Source organism: Coenobita brevimanus, chromosome 110, assembly GCF_032717465.1.
Source record: "Coenobita brevimanus isolate Jiangsu-jjx chromosome 110, ASM3271746v2, whole genome shotgun sequence".
NCBI classification, from domain to species: domain Eukaryota; kingdom Metazoa; phylum Arthropoda; class Malacostraca; order Decapoda; family Coenobitidae; genus Coenobita; species Coenobita brevimanus.
The window spans coordinates 41,801,048-41,814,519 of NC_137063.1; the positions used below are offsets into that span (position 1 = coordinate 41,801,048).

Genomic DNA, 13,472 nt, shown 5'->3' on the forward strand with positions numbered 1-13,472 from the left:
ATATGAATCTAATGAATGTTTTCAATATAAAATATACAGTACAGCCTAGCATTAATGTGACTTCCAATTGCTATTTATCAACAGTCTGCTCCAACAGCTTGTATTACCTTTAAACAGGCTGATTCTTGAATAGGAACTAGTATTCTTGTTCAGGCATTTAGGAGAGCTAAGCAAGAAATTACAGTGGTTACTCTGATACTTGGACAACACTGTGCTGTACTGTACTGTACACAGACCTACCACAATAGAGTATGATGTACTTACAGGCATTTTGGACCGTACAGCACTGGTATAACTACCACCAAAACTATATATAAACACCGTCCAACTAAAAAGCACACAGAGAACGCATAATGCCACTGCCATTAAAAATGATCCGGATCCATGGAGATATTGTGTGGAATACATAGGATCCGGATCCACCCCCATACTTTAATTGTCCGTTGAGCCATGGCCTGCTCTTCCACAAAATCTTACAGAAATTCATTGAGAACTTTTGGAGGTATTGTGTGGGATACATAGGATCCTGATCCGACCCCAAATTTAACCAATTCTTTCTTGGCCTCATGGCCCACCCTTCCACAAAATTTCATTAAAATTCACTGACAACTCTTATACATACTGTACGGGATGTGGATCCCGATCCGCCCTAAAATTTAACAAATTCTTTCTTGGCCCATGGCCCACCCTTCCACAAAATTTCACAGAAGTTCATTCAGAACTTTTGGAGATATCGTGTGCACAAATAAACAGATTAACATAGATGAATACATGATCTCTTCCAGCTTCGATGGCAGAGGTAATAAATTATTTAAGTAACATACTCTACTGGACCTTGTGGATATTGTCTTGTACAAGTTTAGCAATTCACTGGCATTTATGATACACATCGGTATATCAGTAATACTGTACCAAGATAAAACTTACTAAAAATTGTGTATTTTAAAGTGTACCAAAAATCTCTGAAAATTAATGAAATAACGGAGAATTTCGTCTCGGCACACAATCCAGATCATTACTACAACTTATGTGGTTATGCTTAACACTGCTGCCTGACTTCCCCTACAGCTTTCTCTACGATCCCCACCCTCAGGTGCTTCATGAGACCTATATTCTACACATGTACATAAGACAACGCTGTAGCCTCATTGAGCGACCTCCCAGCCGGTGCACCCACTGTAAACACCTCACTCAGCTCTCCTTGCCAGCCTTCACCACCCAGCGTTTACTACCACTACAGTAATGACCTCTTGGGAACTGTTCGCTCTTCCTCTTTTCATCCATACTTTTTTTGTACAATCCACCTCCGCACGTCTGAGTCTTTGAGAGCTGGGTCGTTTTCTGGCTGGCCCTGGAGAATTTGTGGCACATTTTTATTTGTCGATTTATTATGCATATCACCATCGCGCCAGTCTCTTACATTTGTATGTTTTTAACATCCACACACAGTATTCTGCCACACTAACGTAGCAGAGGATGAAAATGGTGTGATGTGCAAAATAAATCGCTGAGGTAGCAGTGCTACGAAGTGTCCTATGTCAACGAAAAAATGGTAATTGCACTAATGCTGGTGGCGCATGAGTAGATCAAGTGGTGAAGGTCAAGTGGGTTGTGGTGTACCTTGAAGTGCATGAGTGAGGTGACGGGGAGGGGAAGATGGAGCGCGGCGCGTGATGCTGCCTGCCGCAGGGTGGAGTCAGACACAGAACGCGACATACCCCTACCGCCTCCGCCCCCGGCCAGCGGAGATTCAGGGTCCGCCGCGCGGGGAGAGCGCAGGGGCGGCAAGTGGTCGTCTGCTTCTCCCGCCACGCCCGCCGCCTCGCCCGGCACCGACCCTGAGCGGACCAGAGGTGAGGGCCCGTGCGGCAGGGTGGGCGTGTGGGCGGCCATGGGCGTGGCGGGGGTGGAGCTGGGTTGTTGGGTGTGGTAGTGGTGCCAGGAGCCCCCCATGCAGTAGGCGCGGACGGGCGGGGGCCCCAGCACGGGGACGGGTGCCGGGGAAGGCCGGCCACCCACCACCATCACCGTAAGGGGGGGCGCCGCGCCATGTAGGGCCTGTGAGGGTGGGGCGTCAGTAGCAGAGGGTATGGAAAGGGGGGGGGGGGGATTATAAGGACGCGCACACCTCGTCGCCGACACCATGTTGTTACGCTCACGGTCCAGCAAACAAGTGGACCCTGGTTACGGCGCCTGGTCACCTCGCGTTGTAACAACCACCAAACAACAATCACATCGTCCCGCGTCAACTCACATCTGTCATCACCAACCTACTGCGCCACGTGTTGCGGAAAGGCACATTCGCTGCTCACAAGCAGGGGCTACCATCACGAGCAAAAGTTCGCCAACAATTCCCTACTAGTATTTTGTCCATTCATTTTTCTCATTCCTCCCTCAACGTCAGAGGGCATTCTTCCTTCTCATCGTCTTCTGTGGTGTGTTCGTATTTGAATCACGTACTGTACAAATATTTCATATAACGTCATTCATAGCCATAGGCGGCAGGAAAGTGTGGGCGAAGTTTTGGTCGAAATAATACATACGCGGACATATCACATGGTAAACTGTACGGGAATATCGTTCAAATAGTCATGAACATAAAAACACTGGCATACAAAATATACAGCACCATGATATACGAACACTATCTATACTTATCCGAACTTTACTTTCCACTAGTAAATACAGCAGGGTGAATCCAGAAATATGAAAGCATACGATATGAACAAACCATATAAAAATCACCTTCAACTAACAAGAGAAACAGAAGGGGAGGTAGATTCAACAGAGGAGGGAGCAAGATTTGGCAACAAGTCATAACGGTGGCAAGAAAGTGGGGGAAATAGCATATAAAGGAGGACAGGGAACCAAATTAATGAAAAATGGAGTACCCACGGACGAGAGGACTAGTAAAGCAAAAATCAACAAAAGGTGGGATTTTTAACAAAGAAAGCACTAGATGAGGACTATATTAATAAGGCACTGGGAAGCCAAGGAAACTGCAATGAGGGTCGTATTCTACAGTGCACTGGAGATTTTGCAACATCTCTTCCTTTCCGATTTACTCTGCGCATTACACCTCAATACTCTTTGGTATTCAAAATTAAAACCATAGAAATAATATACAACTGAATGTTAAGCTGAATGTGCAAAACAAATCGCTAAGGAAGTGGTGCTGTGAAATCTCCAAGGTCACTTAAACAATACGGCCCTAAGACCCACCGCCCATCCCTCCTTACCTTATAGCCCTTATAGCGTCCACAAGCTTTGGGTCTCAGCTTGACGCCAAACTGAAGGCTGTGTGATATGGAGGACGGCACCACGGGGGTGAACACGTGGTGGATCATGTCGCAGATCACGCACATCGTAACTGCTTCTATACAGACCTCGTTCAATATATATTCTTAAGTTTCCGTCCTTCCTTCCTCATTTCCACTTTATCTTACTTCATTTCCAACGTCTTACAGCATTATTTTTCACTGTTTCATATATATATATTTTCTTTCATTTCATTCTTCTTCCCTCCTCCTCTCTTCTTAATTTCCACTTTCCCTTATTCCATATACAGCGTCATTCTTTGTTCAGTATTTCATTTTTCGTTAGTCTTCTTAGCTCATTTCTTTTCCTTCTTCGGTTCTTAATTTCATAGTTCCTAAAAGTCTTATAATACATCTGCTCTTCTGCTCATCTCCCAGTTTCATTTCCCGAATAGATATTTTCTCACTGACCATTTCCGATCCTAAGTATATCTATCTTGAATGAAAAGACAATGTTATAATACTTTCTTACACAGATATCGGTATTCAATGGTTAAGATTCCCAAAGAAACTGCACAAGGAAAACAAAATATACACGGCATGACAGTTCAGCAGACAGAGTGACTTGCAATGGCCGTGAACAATACACAAGAACAAAAACACTGACTGTACGCTAAGACACAAATACACAAAAAAGAAAAGAAAAAAAGAAAAAGAAACTAAGACATATACCCCCAAAAAAGTCATCCCCGGGACCTTACAACTTCACGAGAAAATGTACGTGTGAAGTTAAAAAATAAAGTAAAATAAATAAAAAGAAAACAATAGGAGAACCCGCCCCAGCACTCCCCATGCATACCGTACTGACCTTCCCCTGCCCTCGATAACCAAATTACTGACCACTAATTACTGAGCAAACTGCTGGTGTGTGTGTGTGTGTGTGTGTGTGTGTGTGTGTGTGTGTGTGTGTGTGTGTGTGTGTGAGAGAGAGAGAGAGAGAGAGAGAGAGAGAGAGAGAGAGAGAGGAGAGGAAGAGGAAAAGAGAGAGGAGAGGAGAGGAGAGGGAGAGAGGAGAGGAGAGGGAGAGAGGAGAGGAGAGAAAAAGAAACCGCTAAGTACTTCCGTCACTGGTTAACCATGACGGAAATTCACGTGAGAGTCAAGGTGATGGGGAAACAGTGGAACGGGGAAGGACCTCGCTACCTGCACGGAGTTTACCTGCCCTCATTAGCACAGGGGGGCCTTGGTTATAGGGGGCGATATTGAGAGGTGACGAGGGGAAGGGGAGACTATGAAAGATGGGACTGCGGGGAGAAAGGTGTGGAAGGACTGTGAATAGTGTGGGAGAGTTGTGAAAGGTGTAGATGGGTTGTGAAAGGTGTGGATGGACTGTGAAAAGTGTGAGAGGGTTGTGAAAGGTGTGGAAGGACTGTGAAAGGTGTGGGAGAGTTGGGAGGGATGTAGGAGGGCTGTGAAAGGTGTGGGAGAATTGTAAAAGGTGTGGGAGAGTTATGAATGCTGTGGATGGACTGTGAAAGGTGTGGGAGACTTGTGAAAGGTGTAGGAGGGTTGTGAAAGGTGTAGGAGGGTTGTGAAAGGTGTAGGAGGGTTGTGAAAGGTGTGGAGGGGTTGTGAAAGGTATGGAAGGACTGTGAAAGATGTGGAAGGGTTGTGAGAGGTGCGGAGGGGCTGTGAGAGGTGGAAGCTTTTTTTAGAAAGAATGGTCTTGAAGAAAAACAGGGATAGAGTTGACCAGCTATGAGACTGAGTAGAGTTGTAGTGATAGAGGGGGCTGTTATGTTATTCTTATCCTAAATTTTACCATTATTAAGTCTGTAACATCTCACAATCTCGAAGAATAAACCCAGTCTGTCTTTCGTTATCTATACATTCACTATCTTACATTTCCTCCATATCTCGAAATCTCTAAATACACCAACTCTCCTCTCTCTCCACATTTTAATCATGCCTCTATCCTCCCTACACCTCACACCTCTCCTAGTATAAATAAAATTAGGGACTAGGATGTAAAACGAAACTGCAGATCGTACTGTAGAGGAGGATTATGAAAAAATTAGTCTACCCCAATAACTCTCATGTAGTCAGTAAGTTACATCTTCATTCAGGGGACGTATATTTTCTACGTTAATCAGGACACCATTAATCTCCCTTATTCAGCCACAAAAAGTTGTCTAATACCGTACTGAAGGGTTATTGAAGGTTATACCCTGCAGTTCCAAACATAACACCTAAACCGAATAAAATCCCCTTAAAAAAAAAAAAAAAAAAGTAATCGGACTGAACTCATCTAACCTCCCTCGTCTCCTCCTCCTCCTCTTCTTCTTCTTCCTGTCTCTCTCAACTACATCTCTTATCTGCGCCGTACATCTGCGCCCTGGCGTGAAGTGGTCCTACCCCGGGCATACCAACTCTCCAGGCAAAAATACGGTCTGTACGGTCAATTGGCCATGGTTGAGTGGCTACCCGCAACGAGAGAGAGAGAGAGAGAGAGAGAGAGAGAGAGGTGGGGTAGGAGGAGAAGGCACATACCACTGTATCAAGGAACCTCCCACTTCGTCTTGTTGCATTCTCTCTCTCCCATACAGTCAGCTCCTCAAGGTAACGAAGGCTTAAAATCATATTATAAGAATGGACTCGAATGCAACTATATCTTCCTTAAAAAACTATTTTTTAAAATCCAGTCCACCTGCCAGCCAGTAAACCCGAATCTTCAAATTTAATTCAAGAAAAATCTCAAACTCCCAAACGTTTAAAAATAATAAGATTCTACCTACTGGAAAAACAAAACCTTCAAAATACGAGTATAATGTACCACTAAAAACAAGTGAAAATATTTTAAAAAATACTCTGACGTCAAATTAAATTCCTGGTTCTCAAAATACAATAAGCAATACCGTCCTTCACTGTGATGGCCATTACGCTCCAAGAGAATCCAATAACGGAGAGTAAACAGCACAGCACGTACTTTGGGAACACTACGATTCTGTGTGTGTGTGTGTGTGTGTGTGTGTGTGTGTGTGTGTGTGTGTGTGTGTGTGTGTGTGTGTGTGTGTGTGTGTGTGTGTGTGTGTGTGTGTGTGTGTGTGTGTGTGTGTGTGTGTGTGTGTGTGTGTGTGCTCGCGCGCGCGCTGGCTTAAACATATGTGAGTTTTCCTTCAGAACTTCTTTCTTAACACGACAGCTTCATGGTTCCATTGACCTGTCCGCAAAGTAAAGCAACGTCCACATCTAATGCAGCCAAACTGGTAAGATTTATGAGCTCACAAATAGCCTACATGTGCAAAACGCGGTCGCCTTGTAAACAGCGTCAACATGAAAGCAAATGGCTTCCCTTCACCTAGCTTAACCTAACCCCCATCATTCACCCTCGTCTCAAATGGTCAGACCTTTTCCTTATACGTATCTCGTTAAATTTTCGGATGCTTGACCCAGATCGTTTACAACCAGCATCGCCACTTTAACGACCAGTATCACTACTATTACTGTCACTATCACCAACAGTACCATTCTCACTATCACTGCTATCTCCGACACTACCCTTTTCACAAGCACTATTACTGTAGTCTCCAGCAATACCATTTTCACTATTCACTTTCACCGCCTACACCACCAAATTCACCATAACTATCACCACATCACTTTTCCTTCATTCATATTGCTCTCCCTCCTACACTACATCATCTCTTTGATTCTCCGTCTCCTTTTCTACTCAAAGCTCCTCCTTATCTTACCTTCATTCTTTTCCTCGTCGTTCTCCTCCTCCTGTCCATGACTGAAATACACTGCATCGTCTCTTCTTCTCCAACTCCCTTTTCACTTCTTTCTTTTCCTCGTCCTCTACTCCTTGACACTCCTCCGTCTCCTCTATTCCTTGCTTCTCTTCGCCTAAATATTTCCCACAAATCACGCGTACCCAAATTCCTATGGCTGCATGCTTTCTGAGGAAACCTGTATATATTTGTTCTTTGTTCACCTACTTCTCCTCCTCCTCCTCTTTCCTTCTTTCTCTCCCTGCTCCTACTCCCTCTCTTTACACTACTTTCTGTTCATCATCGGCTATCCGTAATGTTTCCCCTCATTATTTATACAACTTAATCTTCTGCTTTTCCTCCTCTTGTTTTTCTTTCTCCATCCTCATTCGTGCTCTTTCCTCTTCTCGATTTTCTTCTCTCCATCATCCTTTATTCCTGTCCAGCTACATAATTTTGCTCTCTGTTTTCTTCCTATCCTACTTCTCTCTACTCATTCTTCTCCTTATTCACTTTTCTCTTTCATCTTGCCTTCGCCTACTTCATATTAAACAAGTTTCTCCTCTCCCTGTTTATCACCTATCCTTGCTCTTTCCGTACTCTTCATTCCAGTTTTATCTTCCATTTTTCCAACTTCACATGGCAGATTCTCTCCACTTCTTCTGTTTTCTCCTCTCCGTGCTGGTACTGTGAGTATGATGGTGCCAACACACTGTCAAAGATCACTACCCTCTTGGTCTGACTCACTCTGACTCACACTCCTTTGCGGACATCTGGCTTTGGTACATAAGGCTAGCTCAATCTTCCTATACCGTAATAATAATAATAATAATAATAATAATAAACCCTGATTTTTTTTTCCACAACGATGAAAACTTTCTCATTAAATTAGTGTCATGTTGTTTTACTCAGATAAGAGGAAATGTACCGTAACGAGGAGAATAAATCACGTCCATGCGTAGAGCAGGAAATGTGGGGGAGGGAGGGTGGATTTAACTGGGCAAAACTTTTACGTGACTGGGAGTTTTGGAACGTGTGACTGATTTACACCCAGATGAAAATAATGGGTCTTTCGTGTCAACCAGCCTCTCTGGTATTTCGACACTTTTAAATTCTCTCTCTCTCTCTCTCATTATCTTTCCCTGCATCCCTACCTTCTGTACACCCATTTAATCTTACTATCGTTATCAGACCTCTTTTACAATGTCTATTTAAACTCACCGTCAAAACCTCATTGCGCGCGCACACACACACACACATTATTTCACTGTCTTTCCTCCATCCCATAATCCCCTCTCATTCCCCTCATCACCTTACCTCACACATACACATTAATGCACATTCTCTATTTCACTCTCTTTTTCTCTATCTCATCCTTTTCCTCCCTACCCCCATGCCCCCACCCTCTCCATTATTTCACCCTCTTTCGTCCATCTCATACACCCCTCCCCCTCCTTCCATCCCCCACCTCTAGCCAGCTGTGCCCCAATCCATCATCGAGGACAGAGGGCAACTTGAAAAAGATCTGGGCTACAAATCACAAGCAACTGGGGGTGACCTCATTCTTCCTACTGAAGAAAATAGATGACACTCTCCATTTGTCGTTAAGAGTAGGTACAGTGTGTGTGTGTGTGTGTGTGTGTGTGTGTGTGTGTGTGTGTGTGAGAGAGAGAGAGAGAGAGAGAGATACAAGTGATCAATAAAGTGGAGTAAATGGGGGGGGGGGGGATTGGTGCTGAAATGTACTAGGGCGTGTGGGAACAGACAAAATACAAGTTACATGAATACCAGTACCCCACTCTACTGACCCACTTTCACTAATAGCCCTTTTTTCTCAATAGCCTGTAGCGGTAATTGACGTATAATTAGGGATAATACCTACGGAACACGGAAACACAGCAAAATCAGTAACCTATTCGCCTCTTACGTACTAGGGCGATTTTGATCATTATTCTAGATACCGCTACACAGTGTTGTTTAGCCTGGAGGGTCCCTGCACTGACGAGATTAATAGGAAAACTTCACTCAATACTTGGCGGCTAACAGTATCCATTCAGTTTGCCATAAATATCCCCAATAACCCATTACTTGAGTCAGCTTCCAAACATCTGCGAAAAACAATACCCAGTAGGTCACAAACGTACTGTAAATAATCCATAAAACATGTCATACAAACGTTCATGTAATGCATGCAACTTGGCGGGAATGGCTTACCTGCTGAATAAAACTAACTATGTTCTATTTACTTTAACCCAGCCTTAAATTCTTCTCTCCGCTTCCTGAATGTAGAATTGTAACAAAAGATTTAGTGACACTAGTATATCGTACTAGTCACGAAGGAGTGCTAGGGACTGCAATCAATCCAGTGACAAATAGTATTTCTGTGAATAGCCTGTGAAAAGAAAAAAGAAAATATCGATTCTGAGAAAAATCCTTGAATATGCATACAGTACTACTTCCTGTGAATACACAATGATCTGAAGATATATTTACCCGTGAAGGACACATACCGGTAGTTATGTTCTGATAACTGTTACATAACTCTCTCTCTCTCTCATATATATATATATATATATATATATATATATATATATATATATATATATATATATATATATATATATCCTATTTTTATAGTGAACAACTAGCGAATAAACAATAAATAACCCTGACTTTATAATGAATAACCCATGAATAAATAAGCAAACTCAGTGAACAAGAACACACACAGTTAGCAATTCATGTTCCCCTTCACACTCCATTCACACGTTATATTATACAGTCGACTCAGTGGCATGTGTGTGTACACGTGTGTGCGTGACCTGTGAGTGAAAGTGTGTTGTGTGCGTGCGAGTGCGGTGGTACAAGTGGCCTTAATGGGTGAATGGCTGGAGGGTACTGGAAATTGTGAATGGGAGAGTAGGTTTTGTGTGTGTGTGTGTGTGTGTGTGTGTGTGTGTGTGTGTGTGTGTGTGTGTGTGTGTGAGAGAGAGAGAGAGAGAGAGAGAGAGAGAGAGAGAGAGAGAGAGAGAGAGAGAGAGAGAGAGAGAGAGAGAGAGAGAGGTTATCGAGTACTTTAGCGAAATAAAAACAAGAATTTAAGAAAATCAAGAAGAGTATGAAATGTGAGACAAATGTCTATCGGCTATATATATGAAATAAGTAAAGCAAGTGGAAGAAAATAAGTAAGACAGAAAAATAATGAAAATAAGTGCGAGGTCAACTGTAAAATAAATTCTGAGGTAAGAGACGAGGATAGAATGATTAATAAAAAGAGTGAGCCATAAAAAAAAAAAAAAAAAAAGATGAATAGTTTTTGCTCTAAAACCACATACTTTTCCTCACCACTGGGGGAAACATCTGGCGGCTAACGTATCAACGGAGATGTGTCAAACCTCTATTAACAACGAAGGACCAGTCTCTGAAGTTGAATAAAATCGTTTAGCGGTATCAAAAAGAGAAAAAAATATCATCATCCTTAATAGATTAGCTAACCTCTAGACAAATCAGAGGAGTACGAAAAAATATAAACTGAATAATGTAGTAAATAACGAAGGGCAATGAAAAGGGAACAAAAAAGTCAAGAAAAACACGTACCCTATCAGATAATTAAGATTAGTATATAAGTACAAATGTTAAGCTGAAATCACGTATAAAATGAAATAATGTAATGGTAAAAACTTGAAAAGATATGAACGGAAAGGCATTATAAAAAAAAAATCATATCAGTCAAGTGACCAAACACCTCACGTACCGGCACGTAAGCCACGCAAAATACCACATGAATAAAAATGTGAGAAATGAGCAACCATGCCTCCTCTCCCTCATCCATATTATGTGTTCGACTCTGGTCATACACCTGGAATGAGGTTCGTAAAGACCCACCAATCCTACACGCAACAGACCTTCACATGTAACCACGTCGGCGCTAATACCCACTATTCATATGTATCTTTCAAGGCTGTCTCAATCAAAAATGGTGTCATGGTGTTATCAAGGGTGTTTTATGAGACGTCGACGAGTTCTGCAGGAGACCAGTAATGTCTGTCTTAAGGAAATTTTTATAACTTTATTCCTTGACCCAACCTTGGACTGAACTCACACCTGACCACCAACCCCTCTTGTTAATCACCTACTTGTGTAAGTATCGACGTAATTCACATAAATCATCAAAAGGCACAAGAAAAATGAGAAGAGTAAATACATAAACGTGCGTCATGAACATCCACTCCCCAATGTCCACCACACCTCAGTACCGAAAAAAAAACAGGTGCGAATAAATCAGTAAAGAAAAAAGTGCACAAATGAAGCATAAAAATAAAAACCAGTAAAAAAAGATAAGTACAGGTAAACCAGTAAAAAAAAAAATAATGTGTACGAGTAAACCCTACACAGAAAAAAAGACGAGTAAAAAAGAAAACGAGGAACTGTGCATGATGTGATCGAAGCTGCTCACGAACACAAACACTTCAACCTTGGCAATCCCCCCACCCCCACTCACACCCCCGAGCTTCTGGGTGGACCCGTTGATATTTGCACGGTAAAGACCCCTGTGTTTGGCGGGTAAAGCAATTAGAGGAAGGCAAGTAATTAGGGGTGTTTGACGTGCTTGATTTCCTATAATTAGCAACTGGGGTATTGTAATGAAGGAAATGGTGAGTCTTTAACTTTGTGTGTGTGTGTGTGTGTGTGTGTGTGTGTGTGTGTGTGTGTGAGAGAGAGAGAGAGAGAGATTAAAGCACTGACCGCATTTATTTGGACTGGTGACACTGCTCTCAATCTGTTGTCGATGTTGGAAATTCCTCTCTCTCTCTATTCCTGACTATGCATTCCACCGATCAATCAACTAACTCATTATCCATTCATCCATCTATCATCTTTGCAGTAAGTTAACCTACCACCACCGACCAACCTACCTACGGCCCAAATGTTTGTAAAGTGCAGTCTATTTACCTGCTTATATATCTACCTACTAATCTATCTATCTATCTATTCCATGCTGCCTACGTATCTATATATATATTTAAGAGGTAAAGGGTTGGTGAGATGGCCTTCCCTATGGACCTGACAGACGTAACATGACCTCTCCCTCCCTCTTTCCCCCTCCCCATTTCCTTTCCTTTCTCTTCTCTTCGTTCCTCTCCCCTCCCAGTTCATTCCTTCCCCCTTAGCTCTTCCTTTCTCATCTCTTCCTTCCCTTCTCCCCACTCCCTCTACCATCACTTAGCCTACATATATCATTAATTTTCTCTCCTTTTCTCGTCTCTTTGTTCCACTGCTCTTCCATTTCATTCCCTCCCTTTCCCTCCCTCACCTCTCACAGTTCTCTCCCCTACTCTCCACACTTCGTCCCCCCCCCCCTCTCTCTCTCCCTCTCTCCGGTGCGTGGCAAATCGAAGTTATGTATAAAACTTGAAGGTGAACACAAAAACTGTTGATAAACTTCTCTTCACCTGAGTTACTGTTCATGTTCTTGTCGATAATTTCTTGTTTTTGTGGCCGAGAACCTGCTTATCTTGTCCTTGGAAATTATGGAAAATGGTTTGATATCCGGGAACATTACGGCATCTGCATTTTTGTATTATTAGTAAAATACAATTACATAATTTTTCATCATCATTTCTATTATTATTATTATTATTATTAACGCACTGTCAATAAACCAACCACAAACTGAATAAAATCGTCCGTCGAAAAAGAATGTATGGGGTTATCATACTGAAAAAGTTGAGAATGGAAGGTTCACACGAAAACACAAGAATAAGATTACCATCAACAACAATAATAATAAAAACAATAATGATAAATAATAATAATAATAATAATAATAATTCCTCTATCCAGCCTACACTTTCATCCCTGTCGTGTTCCCGTACTTGTTAACACACTACCAGTTTTCTGTTGCACGTTCGTTTTCTGTACGCAACCTTGGCTGTATGTAAGAGATAATGAAGGCTGTGTATATACATCATTGAGGCATGGGATGTCCACAATATATTCACAAGCACAATTTCTCCCTGACTTGGAATACATCTACATACATTAATACAGGAACATGCAGACCAATCATGCTCTCTCTCTCTCTCTCTCTCTCTCTCTCTCTCTCTCATATACCACTGCCTCCACCTATACTACAAACCACTCTCACACTAACATATGTAAAGGTGGACCGATTGCAGATGAAGGGAGGAGGGGAGAGGAGGGAAGAGGAGAGGAAAGGAGTGGAGAGGAGAGGAAGGGTGAGGAGAAGGGAGGAGAGCAGGGTAAAAGACAACAGATTGAATGAGGGAAGACGTGGGAGAGATGTGGAAGAGAAAAAAAGGAAAGTATGAATGAGACTGTGACAGGAATGGGAGACAGGGTGAGAGGGAACGGAGAGGAGAAAGTGAAAAGAGAGAATCGGCGAGGAGGAGAAGATGGAGGCAAACGATGAAGGCAGGGAGAA

The 13,472-nt window shown here is 42.5% G+C and overlaps 1 protein-coding gene across 1 annotated transcript in view; it reads right to left on the minus strand.

Annotated features, from left to right (window-relative positions):
• The window catches only part of LOC145417372 (microtubule-associated serine/threonine-protein kinase 3-like), a 254,880-nt gene that overhangs the window by 60,193 nt on the left and 181,215 nt on the right, over nt 1-13,472 (minus strand). The gene's annotated exons all lie outside the window — the stretch shown is intronic.